At 50.8% G+C, this 25,740-nt stretch overlaps 1 protein-coding gene across 6 annotated transcripts in view; it reads right to left on the reverse strand.

The window, feature by feature from the left end:
* UIMC1 (ubiquitin interaction motif containing 1) overlaps window positions 1–25,740 on the reverse strand; it is a 458,461-nt gene that overhangs the window by 390,880 nt on the left and 41,841 nt on the right. For 2 of the 6 annotated variants that reach the window (XR_014966702.1, XM_085618308.1), the window contains exon 1: window positions 21,209–21,585. The exons of 1 other annotated variant lie outside the window; for it this stretch is intronic. The gene's annotated coding sequence lies outside the window, so the exon portion shown is untranslated. Of the gene's footprint in view, window positions 1–21,208; window positions 21,588–25,740 lie in introns of those variants that run through there. 3 more of the 6 variants (XR_014966701.1, XR_014966703.1, XM_085618306.1) reach the window with 3 other exon arrangements.

Genomic DNA, 25,740 nt, shown 5'->3' on the forward strand with positions numbered 1-25,740 from the left:
GGATTTATTATGTGATGTTTGTTTTAAGTATGTGCACTGTTTTTAATATTTTACTGTTTTCTTTTAGACAAATTGTGTGCTTATTTATTATATGATGGATTGTATCTTATATGGTTGCTTTGCATTCGAATAAAGAAAGAAATGTATTTATATATATAGTTTTGGGCAGGAAAGCAGGAAGGAACAACTGTGCCGCCTACGAAGCAGGTGCTGGCAATGTTGTGCCTGGGCAGCTGGAAAAATGTTGCTTTTTTGTTGTTGCTTAAAACTGGCACAATACAGATATAAAGTCACACTGATACATATCCCAATTTGTGATCTTATTGTGTTGTGAAAGCATAGACAGAAGCACCTCTGCAGCTCCTTAGTGTGCAAAGAAATATACATTTCTGGTGGCCAGGTGTCTTAGATAAAAGTTACCTCATGTCTTTGTAAATAAACAGGGAAAAAACTGCCTATCATTTCAGATACTTTTAAGAAACCATCATATCAATCAAAATTGTTCCAGGAAAGACAGCAAACAGAATCATTTACTTTGGTTCATTTGTAAGATTTTGTAAACTATAGCTCAATAAGGCCGATTATACACTTGTTATATACAACAGAACCCATCAACTATTGTTAAACCACATAAGGTGCAGACAAATCTTCACCAGTGAACAGTCAGTGTACACTGAAGTAGCACATGTGGATTTCAATTAATCAATTATATATCCTAATTAAATCAGCTTATTCCCAATAATACAGTCTTTGTTAAAAGTCAGGTTAAAAAAAGAGTTCATATATGAATGGAACGCAGTTAGTTATTGCAGGAACTGGTTTTAATCACCATATCAATGCAGCAACTTGCTCTCTTAACCAGTATACCACGAATGGGCTTATTTCGGTTTCCTCTTACAACAGACAAGACAAAAACATATCACTTAACCTAAACTGATTATAATCAATCTCTCTCTGTATTCTACATCAGTTTTTACATGGCAGAAAACTACACAAATATGGACAATATATTTATGAGCTTAATTGATTATATTTACAAGAGAGTTTTCCACAAAGGCTCAAACACCAATTGCCCAAAGATGTCCATTTTGGGGATTGCCAATACACATTTAACAAGCATATGCAATGCAATAGGTCTCGCATTTGTCAGAGTTAGAGCTATTGGCATTGTAAATGACAATGTCTTTTATCTATGTGTTTTAGTTTGGAGTGTAGTAGTTGTATGAACAGAGACATAGCTGCAGCACTGCCCAGAGGACTTAAAATGAGGAATTTCCACTTGGACCAGAAAAGCAGTTGCAGCACTGCCTAGAGGTCTTGGAAGGAGGAATTACTGGTGAGACCAAAGAAGCAGGTAGCAGCACTGTAAAGAGGGCTTAGAATGAGGAATTACTGATGGGACCAGAGAAGCAACTAGCAGCACTGTCTAGAGGACTTAGAATGAGGAATTACCACTGGGAACAGAGACACCGCTGTAGAACTGCCTAGAGGACTTAAAATGTGGGAATTCCAATGGGACCAGAATAGCAGCACTGTCTGGAGGAATCACTGACAGGACAACAGTAGCAGCACTGTTTGGAAGACTTAGAATGAGGAATTACCGACAGGACCCCATTGTTATTCTCTTTATATTTATCTGATCATTCGGTGAAAACTTGGAAAAAAATAAATATCGACATTAATGTATGAAGATGACCCAGTCTTAACGGCCCTTGCACCTATAGGATTACAGAGACAACGTCACATCTTGGCCTTATTTTTTGAACATTATAATCTCTCTATTAAAGAGGGGGAAACTAAAAAAATTATAATGGGCGTCCAAGGTTTAAAAACTCCCCGTTCCAGGTTTTATAAAGGAAAAAGATTTGAAATAGTAGAAGACTACATCTATTTAGGTGAGAACATGTAAAATAGTTTGTCCCAGATTAATCATGATATAGGTCAAATGTCCACAACGAAATTGAGTGGTTTTGGCATACAGCAATTATTTTTAAAGCGCTTGGTAAAAGAGATGTGCACTCAATTATCAAGGCCTATATTGCTAAAATACCCTTGGTTACATTATATGCAAATAAAGTACAGTCAATAAGTTCCATCACCCCTTGTCAAATCCAAATTTGGAAACACTATTCTAACCTTAACACCTCTATTGTCATCTGAATTATTGGTCTTGAATTAAGCCTAGCAGATATAGCATAGACGGCAAATCTGCTGGTTATTTGTTATGCTTTTAACTTGTTTATCAGTCCTGAACCCTTGTTAAACAAGCATTAGCATAGCCAATATGTCTCACTTTTGGGACCTTCTAAGTATTTAGTTATGCAGCACAATATCCTTGGTGCAACCACATCTACTGTTGCATGGCTAAACACTAATAAGGTCCCAAAGGCGAGACCTATTGGCTATGCCAATGCTTGGTGTGGTTGTGTGTGTGTGTGTGTGTGTGTGTGTGTGTGTGTGTGTGTGTGTGTGTGTGTGTGTTTGTGGTTGTGTGTTTGTGGTTGTGTGTTTGTGGTTGTGTGTGTGTGGTTGTGTGTGTGTGGTTGTGTGTGTGTGGTTGTGTGTGTGTGGTTGTGTGTGTGTGGTTGTGTGTGTGTGGTTGTGTGTGTGTGGGTGTGTGTGTGTGGGTGTGGGTGCGGGTGAATGTGGGTGCGGGTGAATGTGGGTGCGGGTGAATGTGGGTGCGGGTGAATGTGGGTGCGGGTGAATGTGGGTGCGGGTGAATGTGGGTGCGGGTGAATGTGGGTGCGGGTGAATGTGGGTGCGGGTGAATGTGGGTGCGGGTGAATGTGGGTGCGGGTGAATGTGGGTGCGGGTGAATGTGGGTGTGGGTGAATGTGGGTGCGGGTGAATGTGGGTGCGGGTGAATGTGGGTGCGGGTGAATGTGGGTGCGGGTGAATGTGGGTGCGGGTGAATGTGGGTGCGGGTGAATGTGTGTGGTTGTGTGTGTGTGTGGTTGTGTGTGTGTGTGGTTGTGTGTGTGGTTGTGTGTGTGTGGTTGTGTGTGTGTGGTTTGTGTGTGTGGTTTGTGTGTGTGGTTGTGTGTGTGTGGTTGTGTGTGTGTGGTTGTGTGTGTGTGGTTGTGTGTGTGTGTGGTTGTGTGTGTGTGTGGGGTTGTGTGGGTGCGGGTGGTTGTGTGTGTGTGGTTGTGTGGGTGTGTGGTTGTGTGGGTGCGGGTGGATGTGTGTGTGTGGTTGTGTGTGTGTGGTTGTGTGTGTGTGGTTGTGTGGGTGGGTGGGGTTGTGTGGGTGGGTGGGGTTGTGTGTGTGTGGTTGTGTGTGTGGTTGCGTGTGTGTGTGTGGTTGCGTGTGTGTGTGTGGTTGTGTGTGTGGGTGGGTGGGTGGGGTTGTGTGTGTGTGGTTGTGTGTGTGTGGTTGTGTGTAGTTGTGTGTGTGGTGTTGTGTGTGGTTGGTGTGTGGTTGGTGTGTGTTTGGGTGGGGATGGGTTTGGGTGGGGATGGGTTTGGGTGGGGGGGTATTGTGTGTGTGTGGTTGTGTGTGTGTGTGTGTGGTTGTGTGTGTGTGGTTGTGTGTGTGTGGTTGTGTGTGTGTGGTTGTGTGTGTGTGGTTGTGTGTGTGGTTGTGTGTGTGGTTGTGTGTGGTTGTGTGTGGTTGTGTGTGGTTGTGTGTGTGGTTGTGTGTGTGGTTGTGTGTGTGGTTGTGTGTGTGGTTGTGTGTGTGGTTGTGTGTGTGGGTGGCGTTGTGTGGTTGTGTGTGTGGGTGGCGTTGTGTGGTTGTGTGTGTGTGGTTGTGTGTGTGTGGTTGTGTGTGTGTGGTTGTGTGTGTGGTTGTGTGTGTGTGGTTGGGTGTGTGGTTGGGTGTGTGGTTGGGTGTGTGGTTGGGTGTGTGGTTGGGTGTGTGGTTGGGTGTGTGGTTGGGTGTGTGGTTGGGTGTGTGGTTGGGTGTGTGGTTGTGTGTGGTTGTGTGTGTGTGTGTGTGTGTGGGTGTGTGCAGTTGGGTGTGTGCAGTTGGGTGTGTGCAGTTGGGTGTGTGCAGTTGGGTGTGTGCAGTTGGGTGTGTGCAGTTGGGTGTGTGCAGTTGGGTGTGTGCAGTTGGGTGTGTGCAGTTGGGTGTGTGCAGTTGGGTGTGTGCAGTTGGGTGTGTGCAGTTGGGTGTGTGCAGTTGGGTGTGTGCAGTTGGGTGTGTGCAGTTGGGTGTGTGCAGTTGGGTGTGTGCAGTTGGGTGTGTGCAGTTGGGTGTGTGCAGTTGGGTGTGTGCAGTTGGGTGTGTGCAGTTGGGTGTGTGGGTGTGGATGTGTGGGTGTGGATGTGTGGGTGTGGTTGTGTGGGTGTGGATGTGTGGGTGTGGTTGTGGGGGTGTGGATGTGTGGGTGTGGATGTGTGGGTGTGGATGTGTGGGTGTGGATGTGTGGGTGTGGATGTGTGGGTGTGGATGTGTGGGTGTGGATGTGTGGGTGTGGATGTGTGGGTGTGGATGTGTGGGTGTGGATGTGTGGGTGTGGATGTGTGGGTGTGGATGTGTGGGTGTGGATGTGTGGGTGTGGATGTGTGGGTGTGGATGTGTGGGTGTGGATGTGGTGTGCGGTTGTGCGCGGTTGTGGCTGTGTGTGGATGGTTGTGTATGGATGGTTGTGTATGGATGGTTGTGTGTGGATATGTGTGTGGATGGTTGTGTGTGTGGATGGTTGTGTGTGTGGATGGTTGTGTGTGTGGATGGTTGTGTGTGTGGATGGTTGTGTGTGTGGTGTGTGTGTGGTGTGTGTGTGGTGTGTGTGGTGTGTGTGTGGTGTGTGTGTGGTGTGTGTGTGGTGTGTGTGTGGTGTGTGTGGTGTGTGTGGTGTGTGTGGTGTGTGTGGTGTGTGTGTGGTGTGTGTGTGGTGTGTGTGTGGTGTGTGTGTGGTGTGTGTGTGGTGTGTGTGCATGGTTGTGTGCATGGTTGTGTGTATGGTTGTGTGTATGGTTGTGTGTATGGTTGTGTGTATGGTTGTGTGTATGGTTGTGGTTGTGTGTATGTGGGAGGTTGTGTGTGTGGTTGTGTGTGGTTGTGTGTAGGTGCAGTTGTGTGTGCGGGTGTGGGTGTGTGTGGTTGTGTGTGTGGGTGCAGGTGTGTGGGTGCTTGGGGGGGCTGTGTGGGGGGTTGTGTGTGTGGGGTTGTGTGTATGTGGGGTTGTGTGTGTGTGGGTGTGTGTGTGTGGGGGTGTGTGGGTGTGTGTGGGGGGTGGGGTTGTGTGTGTGGGGTTGTGGGGGGGTGTGGGGGGGGGTGTGTGTGGGGGGGTTGTGTATGGGGGGTTGTGTGTGTGTGTGGGGGGGTTGTGAGTGGGGGGGTGTGTGTGGGGTTGTGTGTGGGTGTGTGTGGGTGTGTGTGGGGTTGTGTTGGAAGGCGTTCTCCGGGGGGGCTTCGGAATACATTCCTGACCACCCGTTGACCCACCTCTCCCAGAGTTAGGCTGAGCAAGGGCGGGGAGGCCCTTCCTGGAAGGGTCTCGTACCTAGGATCGCACACACTGCGCTTGCACTCTCTGACAGAGGGACATAACACAGTAGTTCTTCGTAAGACAGTATACTTTATCGTAGACGTAAGGGATCTTTATGGTCCGAAATGTAGGTTCAGTGCCACAATCAGCGGCGATCTCGTGATGGGGGTATGGGGGTAGCGGGACAGTCTCTGAGTCAGTGTCTCTGCGGAGTAGTCTGCGCACAGCTCTCAATCCTCGAGCTGGGGGGATGTTGCTTCTCTCGACAATCTCTGCAGATTCCCTTGGAGGAGAGTGCTGCGAGTCACTCAGCAGGCACAGGTGGTTCGGAGTTCGGGGAGCCGCGACAGCGTCAGCAGGGCTCAGATGGTTCAGAGTTGGGGGAGCCGCGACAGCGTCAGCAGGGGTCAGATGGTTCAGAGTTCGGGGAGCCGCGACAGCGTCAGCATGGCTCAGATGGTTCAGAGTTCGGGGAGCCGCGACAGCGTCAGCAGGGCTCAGATGGTTCAGAGTTCGGGGAGCCGCCACAGCGTCAGCAGGGCTCAGATGGTTCAGAGTTCGGGGAGCGTTCTTCGGTTCGGGGAGCGATCGAGCCGCGACCAGGTCAGCAGGCTCTCGTCAGTCCAGGTCTTCTCTGCCTCCCGTCCCTTCAGCACCCCTTGTTATACTCCCCCTCCTCTTTGAAGTCCGGAGGCCTCGCCGAGAGGGGTCTTGGTGCCCGGGGGCGGTGTGTCGGGACTTCCTGTCGCTCGGCCCTTTGATCTGTTCAGGTGGGTCCGGGAGGGACTCCAGACACCCAGCAGGCGAGGCGCCCGCTCACCGGGGGCCTGGTGGCCGATCGAAACCTTCCTTGGGGAAGAGACCAGAGGTGTGACAGGGACGGCGCCTCCCGGTCTGGCTTGGGGGGTTTCTCTCTCCCTCGGCCGGGCATGCGTGTTGGGGTCTGGCCGGCCATCGGGATGTTGGGCCATGGTGGCCGGAAGTCTGTGACATCGGGGATCGGTGCGGTTGCAGGGTGGCTTGCTGGTCGGGAAGGCCCACGCCACGAGGCCGGTCTCACACGTGCCCCCCCCCAGCTGAAAGGCAGGGAGAACTACCCATCCACTTGGGGGTTCTCCTCGCTGAAGCGGAAGAATCGGGACAGGCCGTCCGCGTTGGCATGGTCCGTCCCGGGGCGATGCTCCACAGTGAAATCCATCCCCTGGAGGGAGATTGACCAGCGTAGCAGCTTGGGGTTTTCTCCTCGCATCTGCATCAACCACCGCAAGGGTCGGTGATCTGTTTGAACTCGGAAGTGTGTTCCGAACAAGTAGGGCCGTAGCTTTTTGAGGGCCCAGACTACTGCGAAGGTCTCTCTTTCAATGGTGCTCCACCGCTGTTCTCGAGGTAGCAACCTTCGGCTGATGAAGGCTATGGGCTGATCTACGCCTTTGTCGTTGAACTGTGAGAGGACTGCCCCTATGCCGTGTTCCGAGGCGTCCGTCTGGACCACAAACTCCTGAGAGTAGTCGGGGGGCCTTGAGTACCAGAGCAGTACATATAGCGGCTTTCAAGGCGTCGAACGCTTTTTGGCACGGGGGAGTCCATTGTATTTTCTTCGGGTGTTTCTTGGAGGGGGCCGGCGATGCTGCCATAGTTCTTAATAAACCTCCGGTAGTAACCGGTGAGGCCCAGGAAGGCCCGGACTTCCGTTTGGGTCGTTGGGGGTTCCCAGGACAGGATGGCGTCGATCTTCGGCTGGAGGGGGGGCGACCTGCCCGCTTCCCACCTGGTGCCCCAGATAGATTACGGAGCCTTGTCCAATTTGACATTTGCTGGCTTTGATGGTGAGGCCGGCCTGGCGCAGAGCCAGCAGGACTTGTCGGAGGTGCTGGAGGTGCTCGGTCCATTGGGAGCTGAATACTGTTATATCGTCGAGGTACGCTGCGCTGAACCCCTCTAGTCCGGACAGGACCCTGTTCACCAGTCGCTGGAAGGTGGCCGGGGCATTCTTCATTCCAAACGGCATCACCCTAAAGCGGTAGTGCCCATCCGGGGTGGAGAAGGCGGAGCGCTCCTTGGCTCCCTCAGTGAGTGCAATCGGCCAGTATCCGCAGGTTAGGTCGAAGGTGCCGAGGTAGCGAGCGGCCCCGGGGGATAGGGTGAGCATCCGCTCGGGTGACTGCATTGAGTCCTCGGTAGTCCACACAAAATCTCAGCTCGGGGCGACACCAGGGGCAGCCGCCTTCGGGACCAGGACTACCGGGCTGGCCCAGGGGCTGTCGGAGGGTTCAATCACCCCGAAGGCCAACATCTTAGCTACCTCGGTCTAGATGCAGGTTCGGAACCGATCAGGGACCCGGTAGGCTCGGTGTCTCGCGGGCGGGCTGTCGCCGGTGTTTACGTCGTGGACACACCAGTCGGTGACCCCAGGGGTTAGGGAGAAGAGGTCCGTGAACTGCCTTAGTAGCCGGCGGCAGTCGTCGGACTGTTGGGAGGTGAGGGTGGTTGACAGTCTCGCCCCCTCCACGGAGCCATCGGTCTCTTTAGCACCCAGGGGTCTGGAAGGGGCTCAGTGTCTTCTTCAGTCCCATCGTCGGTGGCCAGGAGCAAACTCAACTCTGTCCTCACAAAGTGGGGTTTGAGGCGGTTCACGTGGAGGACCCGGAGGGGGTTCCGCGGGGACTGCACATCGACTAGATAGGTGACTTGGCTCTTCCGCTCGACCACCTTGAAGGGACCAGTCCATTTGTCTTGGAGGGCGCAGGGTTTCACCGGGGCCATGACTTAGACTTGTTAGCCCGGCTGAAACTCGACCAGCGTGGCATTCTGGTCATACCAGCGCTTCATCTCTTCCTGGCTAGCCTCGAGGTTTGTCTCTGCGAGTTCTCGGAATGTCCGGGTCTGGTTGCGGAGCGCCAGGATGTATCGGAACAGATCAGGAGGGGTCCCCCGGAGAGTCGTTTCCCAACCCTCCTTGACCAGGCTCAGGGGTCCCCGGACGGGGTGTCCGTACAGTAGTTCGAACGGGCTGAACCCCAGAGATTTTTGGGGAACCTCTCGGTAGGCAAACAGGAGGCAGGGGAGGAGGACGTCCCATCTCCGGCGTAGGGGTTCTTCGAGGCCCATGATCATCCCTTTCAGGGTCCTGTTAAAACACTCGACTAGGTCATTCCCTTGGGGGTGGTAGGGGGTGGTGAACTTGTATGACACCCCGCACTGCTGCCATAGGGACCTCATGTATTTGGAGATGAAGTTCGTGCCCCGATCACTCACGACTTCGCGAGGGAACCCCACGCGGGACAAGATCCCCATCAAGGCCCGGCCTACCACGGGGGCTGTCACGGTGCGGAGGGGAATGGCTTCGGGGTAGCGGGTGGCATGGTCCACCAGGACGAGGATGAACCGGTGGCCCTGGGCGGTCTTGGGATCCAGGGGTCCCACGATGTCGATTCCCACCCGCTCAAAAGGGGTACTAACAACGGGGAAGGGTTGTAGCGGAGCCTTGCGCTTCCCCCCACTCTTTCCGCTGGCCTGGCAAGTGAGGCATGACTTGCAGTGGGCCTCCACATTTGCTCGCATCTTGGGCCAATAGAAGTGGGTAACGAGTCGCTGGTAGGTCTTATCTTGGCCTAAGTGTCCGGCCAGGGGTACATCATGGGCCAGGCCCAGGAGGAGACTTCGGAAGCGCAGGGGTACCACCAGTACTCGGGCCGATCCCAACTCGGCCGACTTCTGTTCGCTGTACAGGAGGCCGTTTTCCCAGTATACCCAGTGGGTTCCGGACTGGTCGCCTGCTGCTTGGGCCTCGGCCTGCTGTCGGGGTCCAATGAGGGAAGGGCAGGTGGCTTGTTCCTGGCAGAATTCTTCTCGGGAGGGACCTTCCTCGCAGTGCCACTGGGCCATCTCGGGCAGGTCCCCGAGCTCGGTCAGTGGTTCGGGATCTGGATGCACCGACCCGTCATCGGGAATGGTTACTTCTTCCGGAAGAGGGTCGTCGGGCTCGGGTAGTGCGTCCCGGACCTCGGGGACGGCGACTGTGTTCAGCGGGATGGCCTCACCTCCCTCGGAGGAAGGCAATCTGAGAGTCATAGAGCGCGTGGTGGCGCATACCCATTCGGGTAGGCCCATCATTTCTAGATGGGCTCTTCGTTCCACTTGTCCCCACGGGGAACTCTCAAGGTCGTTGCCCAGGAGGCAGTCTACGGGCTGGGAGGTTCGGACTGCCACCCTCAACTTGCCGGTGACTCCCCCCCCCCCCCCATTCGAAGGGGACCAGGGCCATCCGGCATAGGCTCTCGGAATTGTCCGACGATATGACTGGACAAAAGGTGTCGGGCAGGATCTGGTCTTCGGAGACCAGGTGGCAGTGGACCGCTGTGACATTCGCCCCAGTGTCGCGGAGGCCCTCGACGCGGTGACCGTTGACCGTCACCTGCTGTCGGTATTTCTTCGTGTTGGCGGGCAGGGGTGTTCCGGGGACCATCTCCCGGTCCCCTAGGGAGACCAGGGCCATGGCGGCTGGCTCCCATTCTTCGGGGTCTTCCATCTCTTCTCCCAGGGCTACGGAGGTCATTTGTCGAGCCGGAGGGGTTGTCGTGGCGGGCCGTTGGTACATGGGACACTGAGGGTCACTGGCATAGTGTCCGGTCTGTTGGCAGCGGAAACAGGTGATCCTCACTCGGGGTCCCGACTTCCCCGGTGGCCCGGTGCTGGCCGGAGGTGGGGCTGGAAAGTGCGGAGGTTGTCCTCTGGGGGGACTGTGCTGGGAGCCCCCCGGGAATTCTCTTGGTCGGCCTGGATTCCCTCCGCCCCTCTGGCGGGGGGGTCCCCGACTGTGGCGACCGTAGTCTCCCACGGGACCCCGTGAGGCCCGGGTGTTCACCCATCGGTCAGCCTCGACGGCCAGTTTTCGAGGGTCAGTGAGCTTGCTGTCCAGGAGGTGCTGGCGTAACTCCACAAAGCAATTGGCGGACAAGTGTTCCCACGCGATTAGGTCGAACAGCTCCTCAAAGGTGGAGACCTTGCTGCCCTTGATCCAACCGTCCAAGGCCCGGCTGTAAAAGTTCACGTACTCCACCCATGTGGTACCGGGTATCTTTTTGCAGTCTCGAAACCGTTGCCGGTACATTTCGGGGGTGAGCCCATATCTGGCTGCTAGGGCCTCTTTCATGTGACTGTAGGAGTTCAGTACCGTGGAGGGCAGGTCTAGCAGGGTATCTCTCCCCTCGCTCAGGAACTGGCCCCACAACCCAGCCCCCCAGTCTTTCTGCGGGACTCGGTGGGAGGTCATAGCAACTTCGTAGCCCTTGAACCATTGCTGGATGTCGTCAATCTTGTAATATTCTTTCACCACATCCTTGGGGATGTGGACCTTTGGTTCCACGACGGAGGAGAGGGGTTGAGTTCCCGAGGATCTGGCCTCCTCACTTTTAGCCTTGAGCTCGATCTCTTTCAAGCTGCGTTCGTGTTCTAGTTGGAGTTTTCTTTCTTCGTGCTCTCTTTGTCGCTTCTTCTCCTCGAGTTCTCCTTGTAGGCGTAATTGTTCTACTGCCAGTTTCTTCTCGGACAGTTTTAGTTCTCCCTCGATTTTCAGTTTTGCTAGCTCTAGTTCGTGGTTGCAGCCCCTTTCTCGGTCCGCTAGCTCCTCCGGGGATAGGCCCCCCTCTGGGGCGCTGCTCCTCCCCGGGATGCTTCGTGGTTCGTTTGGCAGCTCTCCTTCTGTTTGTGCCCGGGAAGCTCCGGCCTCGACCCAGGTCTTCAAGGCTCCCTGGAAATCCTCTTTCGTGCTTAATCCAGTGGTAGCGATTCCAAGGTCTTTGCAGAATTGTTTTAGTTCTCGGTGCGTATAATATTCCAACTGGTCCTCTCGGAATGTCGTGCTTGTGTTGGTACCTGCGGCACCTAGGGAGGTTTCTCCTTCCATTTCTTTCCGGTAGTGCGTTAGTCGTTTACTGCACGATCTCTAGGTGTCGGCTCGGATCCCGTCGTCTGCCACCAAATGTTGGAAGGCGTTCTCCGGGGGGGCTTCGGAATACGTTCCTGACCACCCGTTGACCCACCTCTCCCAGAGTTAGGCCGAGCAAGGGCGGGGAGGCCCTTCCTGGAAAGGTCTCGTACCTAGGATCGCACACACTGCGCTTGCACTCTCTGACAGAGGGACACCACACCGTAGTTCTTCGTAAGACAGTATACTTTATCGTAGACGTAAGGGATCTTTATGATCCGAAATGTAGGTACAGTGCCACAATCAGCGGCGATCTCGTGATGGGGGTATGGGGGTAGCGGGACAGTCTTTGAGTCAGTGTCTCTGCGGAGTAGTCTGCGCACAGCTCTCAATCCTCGAGCTGGGGGGATGTTGCTTCTCTCGGCAATCTCTGCCGATTCCCTTGGAGGAGAGTGCCGCGAGTCACTCAGCAGGCACAGGTGGTTCGGAGTTCGGGGAGCCGCGACAGCGTCAGCAGGGCTCAGATGGTTCAGAGTTCGGGAAGCCGCGACAGCGTCAGCAGGGCTCAGATGGTTCAGAGTTCGGGAAGCCGCGACAGCGTCAGCACGGCTCAGAGTTCGGGGAGCCGCGACAGCAGGACTCAAATGGTTCAGAGTTCGGGGAGCCGCAACAGCGTCAGCAGGGCTCATATGGTTCAGAGTTCGGGGAGCGATCGAGCCGCGACCAGGTCAGCAGGCTCTCGTCAGTCCAGGTCTTCTCTGCCTCCCGTCCCTTCAGCACCCCTTGTTATACTCCCCCTCCTCTTTGAAGTCCGGAGTCCTCGCCGAGAGGGGTCTTGGTGCCTGGGGGCGGTGTGTCGGGACTTCCTGTCGCTCGGCCCTTTGATCTGTTCAGGTGGGTCCGGGAGGGACTCCAGACACCCAGCAGGCGAGGCGCCCGCTCACCGGGGGCCTGGTGGCCGATCGAAACCTTCCTTGGGGAAGAGACCAGAGGTGTGACAGGGACGGCGCCTCCCGGTCTGGCTTGGTGGGTTTCTCTCTCCCTCGGCCGGGCATGCGTGTTGGGGTCTGGCCGGCCATCGGGATGTTGGGCCATGGTGGCCGGAAGTCTGTGACATCAGGGATCGGTGCGGTTGCAGGGTGGCTTGCTGGTCGGGAGGGCCCACGCCACGGGGCCAGTCTCACAGGTTGTGTGTGGGGGGGGGTTGTGTGTGGGGGGTTGTGTGTGGGGGGGGGGTTGTGTGTATGTGGGGGGGGGTTGTGTGTGTGGGGTTGTGTGTGGGGGGGTGTGGGGGGTTGTGTGTGTGTGGGTGCTTGTGGGTGCGGGTGTGTGTGTGTGGTTATGTGTGTGTGTGGGGTTGTGTGTGTGTGTGGTTATGTGTGTGTGTGTGTGGTTATGTGTGTGTGTGTGTGGTTATGTGTGTGTGTGTGGGGTTTGGTGTGTGTGTGGGGTTTGGTGTGTGTGTGGGGTTTGGTGTGTGTGTGGGGTTTGGTGTGTGTGTGGGGTTTGGTGTGTGTGTGGGGTTTGGTGTGTGGTTATGTGTGTGTGGGGTTTGGTGTGTGTGGGGTTTGGTGTGTGGTTATGTGTGTGTGGGGTTTGGTGTGTGTGTGGGGTTTGGTGTGTGTGTGGGGTTTGGTGTGTGTGTGGGGTTTGGTGTGTGTGTGGGGTTTGGTGTGTGTGTGGGGTTTGGTGTGTGTGTGGGGTTTGGTGTGTGTGTGGGGTTTGGTGTGTGTGTGGGGTTTGGTGTGTGTGTGGGGTTTGGTGTGTGTGTGGGGTTTGGTGTGTGTGTGGGGTTTGGTGTGTGTGTGGGGTTTGGTGTGTGTGTGGGGTTTGGTGTGTGTGGGGTTTGGTGTGTGTGGGGTTTGGTGTGTGTGGGGTTTGGTGTGTGTGGGGTTTGGTGTGTGGTTATGTGTGTGTGTGGGGTTGTGTGTGTGTGGGGGGTTTGGTGTGTGGGGGGTTTGGTGTGTGGGGGGTTTGGTGTGGGGTTTGGTGTGGGGTTTGGTGTGGGGTGTGGGGTTTGGTGTGGGGTTTGGTGTGGGGTTTGGTGTGGGGTTTGGTGTGGGGTTTGGTGTGGGGTTTGGTGTGGGGTTTGGTGTGGGGTTTGGTGTGGGGTTTGGTGTGGGGTTTGTGTGGGGTTTGTGTGGGGTTTGTGTGGGGTTTGTGTGGGGTTTGTGTGGGGTTTGTGTGGGGTTTGTGTGGGGTTATGTGTGGGGTTATGTGTGGGGTTATGTGTGTTGTGTGTGCGGTTGGGTGTGGTTGGGTGTGCGCGGTTGGGTGTGTGTGTGGTTGTGGTTGTGTGTGGGTGCGGTTGTGTGGGTGCGGATGTGTGGTTGTGTGTGGTTGTGTGTGTTGTGGTTTGTGTGGTTGTGTGTGGTTGTGGTTGTGTGTGGTTGTGTGTGGTTGTGTGTGGTTGTGGTTGTGTGTGGTTGTGGTTGTGTGTGGTTGTGGTTGTGTGTGGGTGTGTGTGGGTGTGGGGTTGTGTGTGGGGTTGTGTGTGTGGGGGGGGTTGTGTGTGTGGGGGGGGTTGTGTGTGGGGGGTTGTGTGTGGGGGGTTGTGTGTGGGGTTGTGTGTGGGGGGGTTGTGTGTGTGGGGGGGTTGTGGGGGGGTTGTGTGGGTGCGTGGTTGTGTGTGTGGGGGGGTTGTGTGTGTGGGGTTGTGTGTGGGGGTGTGTGTGGGGGTTGTGTGTGTGTGTGGGTGCTTGTGGGTGTGGGTGCGGGTGTGTGTGTGGTTGTGTGTGTGTGTGTGTGCTGGTGTGTGTGGTTGTGTGTGTGTGTGTGGGGGGGGGTTGTGTGTGTGGTTGTGTGTGGTTTGGTGTGTGGTTTGGTGTGTGGTGTGGTTTGGTGTGGTTGTGGTTGGGTGTGGTTGGGTGTGGTTGTGTGTGTGGTTGTGGTTATGTGTGTTGTGTGTGCGGTTGGGTGTGGTTGGGTGTGCGCGGTTGGGTGTGTGTGTGTGTGGTTGTGTGTGGGTGCGGTTGTGTGGATGTGTGGTTGTGTGTGGTTATGTGTGTTGTGGTTGTGTGTGTTGTGGTTGTGTGTGTGTGGTTGTGTGTGTGTGGTTGTGTGTGTGTGGTTGTGTGTGTGTGGTTGTGTGTGTGTGGTTGTGTGTGGGTGGTTGTGTGTGCGTGTGGTTGTGTGTGCGTGTGGTTGTGTGTGCGTGTGGTTGTGTGTGCGTGTGGTTGTGTGAGGTTGTGGTTGTGTGAGGGTGTGGTTGTGTGAGGGTGTGGTTGTGTGAGGGTGTGGTTGTGGTCGGGTGTGGTTGTGGTTGGGTGTGTGTGGGGTTGAGTGTGTGGTTGGTTGGGTGTGTGGTTGGTTGGGTGTGTGGTTGGTTGGGTGTGTGGTTGGTTGGGTGTGTGGTTGGTTGGGTGTGTGGTTGGGTGGGTGTGTGGTTGGGTGGGTGTGTGGTTGGGTGGGTGTGTGGTTGGGTGGGTGTGTGGTTGGGTGGATGTGTGTGTGACAGTAATACTAAAAGCATATCAAAATAAAACTTTGAGTTTGTGGAAAGAGAAGGCACATTGTAAGTCAAACGGGCGCAGCAAAGCATTAACACAACAACATGTTCTTTGAACGAGAACATCAAAAAAGCGTCGCGAATGTGATTGCGGGCAAAAGTGAAAGTGATCGCAGGCGCTTAATGAGCATGATTGCCATATGGTGCCTCTGCTCCTAAGCGTGCGCCCGCGCACATGCACTGTAGCTCTAGGCTGACCACTGTAACATTTTTTGAGCCCTCACTAAAAGTCTCGCGAGACCAGCACATGCGCTGGGTCAGGCGAGACCTAAAACAAGCATTGGCATAGCCAATAGGTCTCGCCTTTTTGACCTTATAAGTGTTTGGCCAGAGCTATTGGCTTTGGCAGTGTCTTTAAGCTATGTTGTAATGTAGAGCATTAGGCTGCAGTGCAGCATGTTGAAAAGTTATAATAGAAAAGTGTTAAAAGCATTTTTGCTACCTTATATATAACCAAGAAGACATTATGTGCAACTGAGCGACCCTATTTTAAAGCAAGTTTACATTTACACGTGATAATTCATTACAGTAGCAAACTACAGAAAAACAATATACTCTCAGAGAAAGAAAGACAAAGTGAAACATGTCAAATGTAATCGGGGATTGCATCGCTGACATGGAATACCTTTACGGCCGAGACCTGAAACAGAGCGTTTACCCAAATTTTAATTTCCAGTTCTCATCTTTGCTTGAGCTGTTATTGCCTCCCCACAGCACAGTTGTGACTCTCCGCTGTTATGGACTGTAACTCTCTCAACAATGGAAAGGAAAAAGCTCTCTTTAAGCATCAGAAAGAAAGCCAACTCCTCCAACGGAGCACATGGAGAGGAATGGTCTGGGATGCCTGTCCCACCCTACAGCACTTAAAGAGATCCTGGCAGTCATGGAGCTCATGGTGCTCCGTACTCCTATGTGAAAAAAGGTCTCCTGAGGCAGTCAACAACCTGCAGCCCTATCCACCCCACACACACATATGAAGGGTTTTAAGTTTGTACCCTAGATTTCTATTCATACACTGACCACCAGATTAAAACAATTTGAATGAACGAGAGCGCGCCGTGCTCATTTCGAAGATCTCGAACTGGCATTGTGTTACAAAGAAGCAAGAGCCCAGTGCAAGAATGAGATTGTCCATATCCATCCAAATGTTGGTTCAGATGTACATGGGCACCAGTGCAATCCATGTGATTGGAAATCTTTTAGGAAAATATAACCAGTACAGTGTGCGCTATATAGTTTAAGTTGCAATAGGCGATGCAAAGATACAGAAGCGATTCGTGTAACAATAGCCCTGCCTCGAGGATGTAGCAACAGGGGAGTAAGGCAGGTCCAGCAGCTTCTGCAGCGCGGGAGGTAGAGTGGGAAGGGGGAAGAGAGGTAGAGGGCGGCCCCTATTCATCTCAAGGCCAATGAATTACCTGGGAGACTCAGTGTCCCCTCACATTCGGACGGCGGGGGCTGGGGTGTAGCTGCTGAAGGTGATTTTACATAAATGAAGGGACAAGCGACATTTCCAGAAACAACAGGTTTACTCCTCATAGTAATTGATGAAGGCATTTTAATGCATGTTAACATCAGTCATGCTTGAAGTGACGTCTTTCCAAACCTTTTTTGGTAGTCTATTAGGACATATATTGGAATACAATGATGTCGCTGGGTTTCCTATATATGACAGGGAGTAGTCTAACTTATTGCAGAAGAAGCACATTGCAGTGCATGTGCAAACAGGAGTCATTTTGTCTCCTTAACCAAGGCTCCGGCGTTATTTCTGGCCTGCGTCTGAAGTGCTGAAGTCGCACTCACTTTTAGACAAAGGATGAATGGTTGGTTCAGAGCACCAATTCATTTAAACACATAAGCAAAGATGTTTGAACAAGGACATTTCTGTGCCCTCACAAAGAAAACATCAAGGGTCAGAGTGGAATGTACTAGTGCTGCGAAACATGGGCCGTACCAATGCAAGGGGAAGCTCCCGCACTGCCAGACCCGCACTTAGATTTAGTTCATTAATCCCATTGTAGTCAATACCCTGACCCCCAGTTCTTTTCCTTTCGGCTATGTGCACGCGGAAGGAGTCGCAAGTGCTACTAACTTTCTATTATCCAGGCCACCGTCCTTGCGACTGCGTCCTCGATTGTTGACATTAAGTCCGGACTATTGCATTGTGGGAGCTGTAGTCTGGTGACACTTTCATTGGTCCGATTCCGCGAAAGGCAATGATCTGTAGTGGAAAATCCCCGGGCTAGACCCGTGGCTCACAGATACTGTCTAGCGCAGCAGAGCGCCTCAATACCGTTTGGTGTAGGCGCCTCACAAACACATTCAACTCTACATGGAGTGGCTGTGGTAGATTCTTTTGTATTGATTGTGAGTTTGCAGAGAGGCATCTCCTGTGCCTTTATATGACAGCCCACTGATCCCAGGTTAGTGGAGGGCACACCAAGGCCTTCAGTCCTAGCTAGGCATCTGGAAATGTGTAGTTTATTCGTTTTTGCTGATTGGAAGAGAAGAACGCGCACGCACAATGGGCACGTGACGGCTTTGTGGTGGTTGGCGACACACCTGAGTGCCTAAAAGTGCTTTTAGCTGCATGTGGTGCTTTGCACAGACAACGGAATACACACTAAATGGTGTTTGCATGGGAGAGTGCGAACAGCGGCACATGGTGACTGCTATACTGCACGCGAAGGACGGGTTCCTCACACTGTTGCACACCTCGAAAATATTAGCAGGGTGTTCTGTACCTCGCATGTCTTCGTTACCCTCGAGTGGAGCAGGGTGGCTTCTGTGCTGACTCCCCTTTCCTCACCAGAATTGTGAGAGGATCTGTGCGCCTAAAACACAACAAAAACACACAAAACACAAGCATTTACAATGCAAAGGGTCTCGCATTTACGCAAGTTTAAGCTATTGGCATTGGATATAACTATGCGTTTTATTTATGTTTTAAAAGCCACAACATAAATAAAAGTCATTTTGTCATATACAATGCCAATAGCTCAAACTAGCTTAAATGCGAGACCTATCGCATTGCAAATGCAAGGCACCGACAACGGGAGAGGGTGCGGGGTAAACAAGGTCCAAAGCACGTCCTGCCTGCAGTAAAAGAAAGTGAAGAAAATAGTGCTCACAGTCTAAATAACACGCACCCTGGGCCCGTTGCCATGGGAGGTGACAAATGAAGAGGCGGCAGTACTAAGGAGACCAACAATCCTATTTTCGAATCAAAAGTCAGCATTCAAGACAGACTGACAAGCCAATGGCAAAAATGGGCTGAGCTTCTATTTCCTACTCGGCCACAAGTCTCGCAGAGCATACGCGCTGACTCAAGTTCGGCCTAAAAAACCCATGCGTGCGACAGGCACGCGTTCTCGCCATTACCAGGCCTGTGCACGCTACTCCTTCACCAAATGCTGCGCCTCGTTTTCAGCTCTGCCTGTGCGTACCACCCCCAGGGGAGGGAGGAGGGCAATCGGTGCTGTGCGAGGCCTTCGTAAAAGCCGGGTCTGGCGCTTGCTCGCCCGAGACACGCGAGGTCGCTTAATATAAGAGAAAAATAGTGTCTCCCTGTAAAGCCCCGTAGGATTGCCCAATCATGTGCTCCGCAGCAAAGTGGTGAGAGAAAACAAGGGGAAAAGGATTGATTTTGGAGTTAAATAAGATGGCCATGACAAACTAGATTTACTGCAATCGCCTTACTTAATGTCTGAAAAGGTTTGCTCAATAGCCCAACAGAGAATGCTTGCAGCTTCAGCAAAATATGTATTTAAACAACGTGTGTGAAATATAGATCCGTGAGATCCATGCTATATGTCCAGAATAACCACTGACTTTTCCAACAAATAATTTTATTAATTGTTTATATAGTTTTCTTTTTTGGGAAATAAGTAGCAGTGTTATTAGTGTGTTGAAAGCGAACCAGTATTTAAAGTAAGTGCGTTAATGCGGATTAGTGCAGCTGAAGAAGTGAACACAGGACAATGGTGCAAGCAACGTGTTCCAGACTACCACATATGGGCCAACCAGTGTGCATGTTTGTAAAACTCCTGAACCTAAATATAAAATAATTTGTTTTAAATGCTCAAATCTGCCCACTGTAATGTGTGTTTAAAATGTGACCACATAAACAGTTCTGTTTTGGATGTTATTGTTTAAAAATGTGAAGCTTTTCCGGCATAAAAGATTTTGTGTTAAAATCAAAAACGGAATTGCAGCACAGTTGCAACTTAAATTAAGGAGGATGTCTCTGTATGGCTTGTTCTTTCCTGGTGCCCGTGGTTTGTGTACTTGTAACACTTGCAAATGCCAAGCCATTAATCAAGCCGGATGGCTCTGTCTGGCTTCTAGCCCAGTGGCGCCTGTTGTCTGTTCCCTCCTTAGCATTAGTAAATGCAGTATTTGAAGAGAAGTGCTTTTAGCTAAAATTAAACGCTCTGTATTTAATCCGTAAGGTTTGTGTTTGTAACGTTAGTCGTGAAATTTTCAAATAATGTATTTCTACAAGTACAGGGTTTGACATAGCGTGAAAGAAACGTTTCCAAGTGTTTCCTTACATTTAAGGCTGAAACTATTCCGTGCAGTAAGGGAGGGGGAGGAGAGGGAGTGGGAGGAAAGCCGGCCATCCGAGGAATGCTAGAAACCAGGATAGCAGCTGGACGCGTGCACGCCATTGTGAACACACGCTGGAGGCCAGAAAAAAGCCACTAGGTCAGCACTTCCAAAACACGCTTACTAAAACTTGCGCCAGAGCAGCGCTATAAGCGCTGGCTCAGGCGAGACCTAAAAATCATTGGGTGTGAATTTACCCATAATATGAAAAAGATCTAGTTGTCTTCATAAACTTTTACTGGTTGTCTTAACTTGTTGGGACTTAATTGCAAAAGAGTGTTTACACAAAAAAAAGTAATACTTTGAAGATTATGGCTTTAGAAATTAGCGCACATAAAAAAAACTTTCAAGATGGTTTAACACACTGGTCTTTGGATCAAAAGGTGTTTTTCTCCTAAGATGTGGGCCATGGTAATGCAATTTCAATTGCAAGCAGGCATGTGTCCATTTGCTCGCCGGGTATTCCTGAAATTCTAATTTTGCTCACTTGCACTAGGAGTAAATGTATGGCTCAAAATAGGAAGGAATCAGTATTCATCCAAGGTGTCAGTTTTGTGACTAACATAAAGGGTACAATTTGTGTACTTTTCTTTTGCCCGATTATTGCATTTTAAAGAGAAGTTCATTCGACCCTTATTCTTAAAATGTCTGGTGAAACACACGAGGATGCATTACACTTATTGTGCAACTACCCATATGCAAATATTTGTTAACGGCTGACTACATTTTTTTCATCTTTTCTTAAACTGTAATAATGTTTTTAACAATATGGTATTTTTATATTTTTTATGAAATCTAAAAGAATACTTTTGTACTGATGTAGTGTGTCTGTGGAACTACTCTGTTAAATAACTAAACTTTAAAAAAAACACCAACTGTAGACAATGTATACCATTAGACACCAATATCCGTGTTCAAGGCAGTACTGGATGAATGCACAATGTTCTTTAACCAAAGCCTGCACAGCCATGTTCTGGCAGACCTGTACAATGTTGATGCCATCTGTGAACTGCCGTAGGGATAAACGAAAATGTATCACGTGATCTCTGCACCAGTAGGTCATCCTCCAGGTCTACTCTTTGTATTCTGGGACGTGTGGTCATTTAATCTATAACTTCAAAAGTACAAAAAAAACGTAAGGCGAAGTCCCTCTTGATGAGCTAATCATGCATGGCCCAGACAGCTCTGTGTACCATCCAAGCCAAGCCCAGATGGCATTGACCCTCTCCTGGCGCACACTGATATATCAATTTCACAAGAGCGGGCACTTGGTCAGGGGCTGGTTTCTGCTTTGTCGTTTGCAAAAGGCACCAGTTGTCGAAAGAAATAAAACAATTTGACAACTAACTTCTTGCCTTAAACTCGATATCTGGGCACCCAGAAAACAACACTCACTAACCGGTCACCTAGAAAACGGGCGTTAGTTAGCTAAATACTGTGGCCAAGGACATCATAATTCACTAATTTTGGTCACTCCAGGTTACTGACTCGTTTTTCACGTTGTGGCCAGTGTATTTAACAACTCACCACACTTGCAGTCCCCCCGAGCCAATTTAGCCTCTTAACTAAGAGGACCCAATCAGCACAAACAACACTTGCAGACCTGAGGCAGTCGTATGTATTCCTCGACAGTAGCATCATCACACACCTCATACTTCGTTCAGCACATTAACTACACCAAGATACAACAGTAGGGCATGTTGAGTGCGTGCCTCCTGTTTGCTTTATGTACCTCTGTCGTTGTTCACATGATGGAAACTGCGGCTTGTCCCAGGAAAAGTCGCTACTCGCTGTCGGGGGAACGAGGAAATGACGCGCCGATGACGCCCTTACCGCCCGAATGGCTCTCGGGGACGTCTCGAGCCACAGAAGCTGCGCGGGGAGGAGTCCAGCCAGACTGACTTCATGGTGCGGGGAAAAGGATGTTGTCACAACTAGCATCGATCTCACTAACTCGGTTCAGCGGTGTTTTCTGAAGCCTCGGGGTTATTCACAGTTCACTGAGATACAATCACCAACTTATTAATGATATTCACTGTCCTCAAGTTACTGGACTCCGACCCCAGGCACCAGTCAGCGTCTCAGCGATAGCGGTTCCTAAAATATTATGCACGGCCCGATGCAGCCTCTCCATTACTATCCAATGAGCCACTTGGGAACATTTCCTCACCCAATCCTAAGTAAGGCACAGTGTAGTATGAGAGACCAAACAGCCAATTATTTAATGAGTAGAACTTTTTTAGCCAATCGTGTATAAGAGCTCTCAGTCTCAGCCAATGCTCAGTCGCTCTAAATATTTCCATTTATTGTCATTCGTATAGGGAAGCGTTCTAGAGAAATAGCGTTCTCATAGATAGGGTGACCAGATTCTCAAAACAAACAAGCATTGGCATAGCCAATAGGTCTCGCCTTTTGGACCTTAAAAGTGTTTAGCCATGCAACAGTTGCATAACTAAATACTTATAAGGTCCCAAAAGCGAGACCTATTGGCTATGCCAAGCGGCCGCGAAAGTGATCCCCGATCAAACATCAAAGCGGCCCTGTGGCCGTGAAAGTAAATCGTATGCACTGTAGCTCTAGGCTGGCCTGGTAGCACTTTTTGGAACCCTCGAAATAAGTCTCACCAGGTCAGCGCATGCGCTGGGTCAGGCGAGACCTAAAAAGGGGGACAGGTCATAGACATAGAAGTAGGACTACGGTTTGCAGTAACCATTGACATAAAAGTAGGACTATTTGACAGCTCTCATAGACATAGAAAAGGGACTACAATCACCGCTCCACAGACCAAGATGAAGCATTACAGACAACAAATCCGCGGTCTTTTATTGGCACCCCTCTCCTTTACACAGCTGGACTGTTCCCATGGGGCACAGGGTCAAGACTGATTTGCATATGGCTGGGTTCAAACTGGAATGGCATGGTGAGCAAAAAAACGATGGATTTAGGCCCAGATCTCTGTACTGGGGTGAATGTATGACATTGTTCTGCATTCTGTCCATCAATTGTTATTTTTGCATTTGTCACCCCGAGTGGGAAGGGTATGCTCAGACGTGAGTCCCTTGCTCTCCATGCCACTGGAATCAGGCTATCCTGGCTGATGAGGGCTGAAAGCCCGAAACCGGTCCTAGGATGCTTGTTTCCAGTCCAGGGAGGACCTGGCTTGGCAGTTCGGGCTGGACTGTTCCCATGGGGCACAGGGTCAAGACTGATTTGCATATGGCTGGGTTCAAACTGGAATGGCATGGTGAGCAAAAAAACGATGAATTTAGGCCCAGATCTCTGTACTGGGGTGAATGTATGACATTGTTCTGCATTCTGTCCATCAATCGTTATTTTTGCATTTGTCACCCCGAGTGGGAAGGGTATGCTCAGACGTGAGTCCCTTGCTCTCCATGCCACTGGAATCAGGCTATCCTGGCTGATGAGGGCTGAAAGCCCGAAACCGGTCCTAGGATGCTTGTTTCCAGTCCAGGGAGGACCTGGCTTGGCAGTTCGGGCTGGACTGTTCCCATGGGGCACAGGGTCAAGACTGATTTGCATATGGCTGGGTTCAAACTGGAATGGCATGGTGAGCAAAAAAACGATGGATTTAGGCCCAGATCTCTGTACTGGGGTGAATGTATGACATTGTTCTGCATTCTGTCCATCAATTGTTATTTTTGTATTTTTAAAATATTATGCACGGCCCGATGCAGCCTCTCCATTACTATCCAATGAGCCACTTGGGAACATTTCCTCACCCAATCCTAAGTAAGGCACAGTGTAGTATGAGAGACCAAACAGCCAATTATTTAATGAGTAGAACTTTTTTAGCCAATCGTGTATAAGAGCTCCAAGTCTCAGCCAATGCTCAGTCGCTCTAAATATTTCCATTTATTGTCATTCGTATAGGGAAGCGTTCTAGAGAAATAGCGTTCTCATAGATAGGGTGACCAGATTCTCAAAACAAACAAGCATTGGCATAGCCAATAGGTCTCGCCTTTTGGACCTTAAAAGTGTTTAGCCATGCAACAGTTGCATAACTAAATACTTATAAGGTCCCAAAAGTGAGACCTATTGGCTATGCCAAGCGGCCGCGAAAGTGATCCCCGATCAAACATCAAAGCGGCCCTGTGGCCGCGAAAGTGAAAGTAAATCGCATGCACTGTAGCTCTAGGCTGGCCTGGTAGCACTTTTTGGAACCCTCGAAATAAGTCTCACCAGGTCAGCGCATGCGCTGGGTCAGGCGAGACCTAAAAAGGGGGACAGGTCATAGACATAGAAGTAGGACTACGGTTTGCAGTAACCATTGACATAAAAGTAGGACTATTTGACAGCTCTCATAGACATAGAAAAGGGACTACAATCACCGCTCCACAGACCGAGATGAAGCATTACAGACAACAAATCCGTGGTCTTTTATTGGCACCCCTCTCCTTTACACAGCAGCATCAGTACTTTTTATTACATTTACACTTTTAAGGACTATAGCATATATTTGCCAAAAATCAATAAAACATCACAGGCTAGCAAACGCCAGATTTACTAGCTTTATCAATGCTCGTTTCTATAGCTGCGAGTCAGCACCACGTAAAGTACAACTCACCAATGTTGCTTAGTTGCTCATGACAGAAAAGCATGGGCGGTAAACTGCGGAATGCTAAATTGCCAAAGGCCAGCCATGGACCAATGTAAAAAAAGATACTTCTCTCCAGGTAAAACTGCCTTAGGGTTTTAAGGGTAGCAAAGGCTGGCTGACCACACAGTCCTCCCACATTTGTGTGGTCACTGCTGGGATGTCATGTTACCTTACTGGGGTATGTATAGTGCACTCTAGCCATTGGTATCATCTCATAGTGCAATAGTGTGAAGACCTGACCAAAAAGCACGAGCAGCGCTGCTCACCTCTCCCACAGGTGTTAACCCTGCTCCTTTAAGTCCTTTCCAGCTAAACAGTTTGCCGTGATCTGAAAGGTCAGTCAAAAGGTCAAGTCATAGCTTTGATATGGAGAACACAGAGCATGCATCAATTGGTTAGGAATAAAACATGCAATGAGCAATTAATCCGTGCACGGTATGCATAAGGGCTACTGAAAAGTTTTTATGGCTATGAATACAAGCTACAGGACGAAGAAATATTGTTTTATCCAAAGTAGAAACTTTGGCTGGCACGATGACGTAGGTGGCGCTGCGTGTAAAATGTCTCTCTTCAAAGGATTTCCCTTCTTGCTACAGCGCTCACCTCAGTGACAACACATGCCGTAAACAGTGCAAAGAGAGCATGCGCGCCTATGCTCAACCGGAACAATGAAAACAAGCATTTACAATGCAATGGTCTCGGCATTGGTAAAGTTAGAGCTATTGGCATTGCTCATGACATTATTTTTGTTTATGTTTTCGTTTTTAAAACATTGAAAGAAACAGCATTGTCATGAGCAATGCCAATAGCTTGGAAATCCATGGCTATCCGCCCCTCTTCTCCCCTGTTCTCCATTGGCTGGCCTCTTGAATGCTGGCCAGCCATTGGAGAAGAGGTGCCGTCACTCCGATCAGACCCCGTCCTGGACGCTGCGTTTCTCCGAGGCATTTCTGCTCTGCCTCGGAGAAAGGCAGTGGTGTGCCTTTTGCTCTGCCTTATCTAACCCCTCAGCGGTTGTCTCAGCCATTTGTTATACGTGTTCTACACTCATTTAGAAAATGTTCGAAATTAACACCGGAACACGCGCCCCCTCCAGGGAAAAGAGTGAAAGGGCGATGTTTTCCCGTTTGTCCGTTGCTCCACCATGGACTTTGGTTTTCTTGCTATATCAACTCTTCTTTCTATCAGTTTTAATCTTCTACAGTGATTTTTTGCGGACACAAACGGAAATATACAGCCCGACGCCAAAGCACCAAAACTCCCAATTGGTGATGCGCGCCCGATCACAGGTAAATGCGGGAGAGAACGGGGTTGTTGAGCAGGGCCGGGCTGGCTTGCCCGGGCATCGGGCGTTTCCTGAAGCAAAAGTGCTTCCCAGTTAACCTCCCCCATGACCCTCCAGCTGTTCCGACATAATTGCCAGGCCTACTTTGGGGTTCCAGTTCGGCCCTGTTGTTGAGTATCCGACCCACGGCTTTAAGTGGGATCAAAAAAAATGGGTGGGGGTGGGGGGCGGTGTTGCGCGGGGTCTATACGACTTGTATTTTGCTGTCTCTTTTGTCATTGCATCCAGGCATAATGATACAGCAAGTAACATGATACCTACAACAAGTACCGACTATTGGCTTTGTCAATCGTTGTTAGTT

This window comes from Triturus cristatus, chromosome 7 (assembly GCF_964204655.1).
Source record: "Triturus cristatus chromosome 7, aTriCri1.1, whole genome shotgun sequence".
In the NCBI taxonomy this organism is placed as follows: Eukaryota; Metazoa; Chordata; class Amphibia; order Caudata; family Salamandridae; genus Triturus; species Triturus cristatus.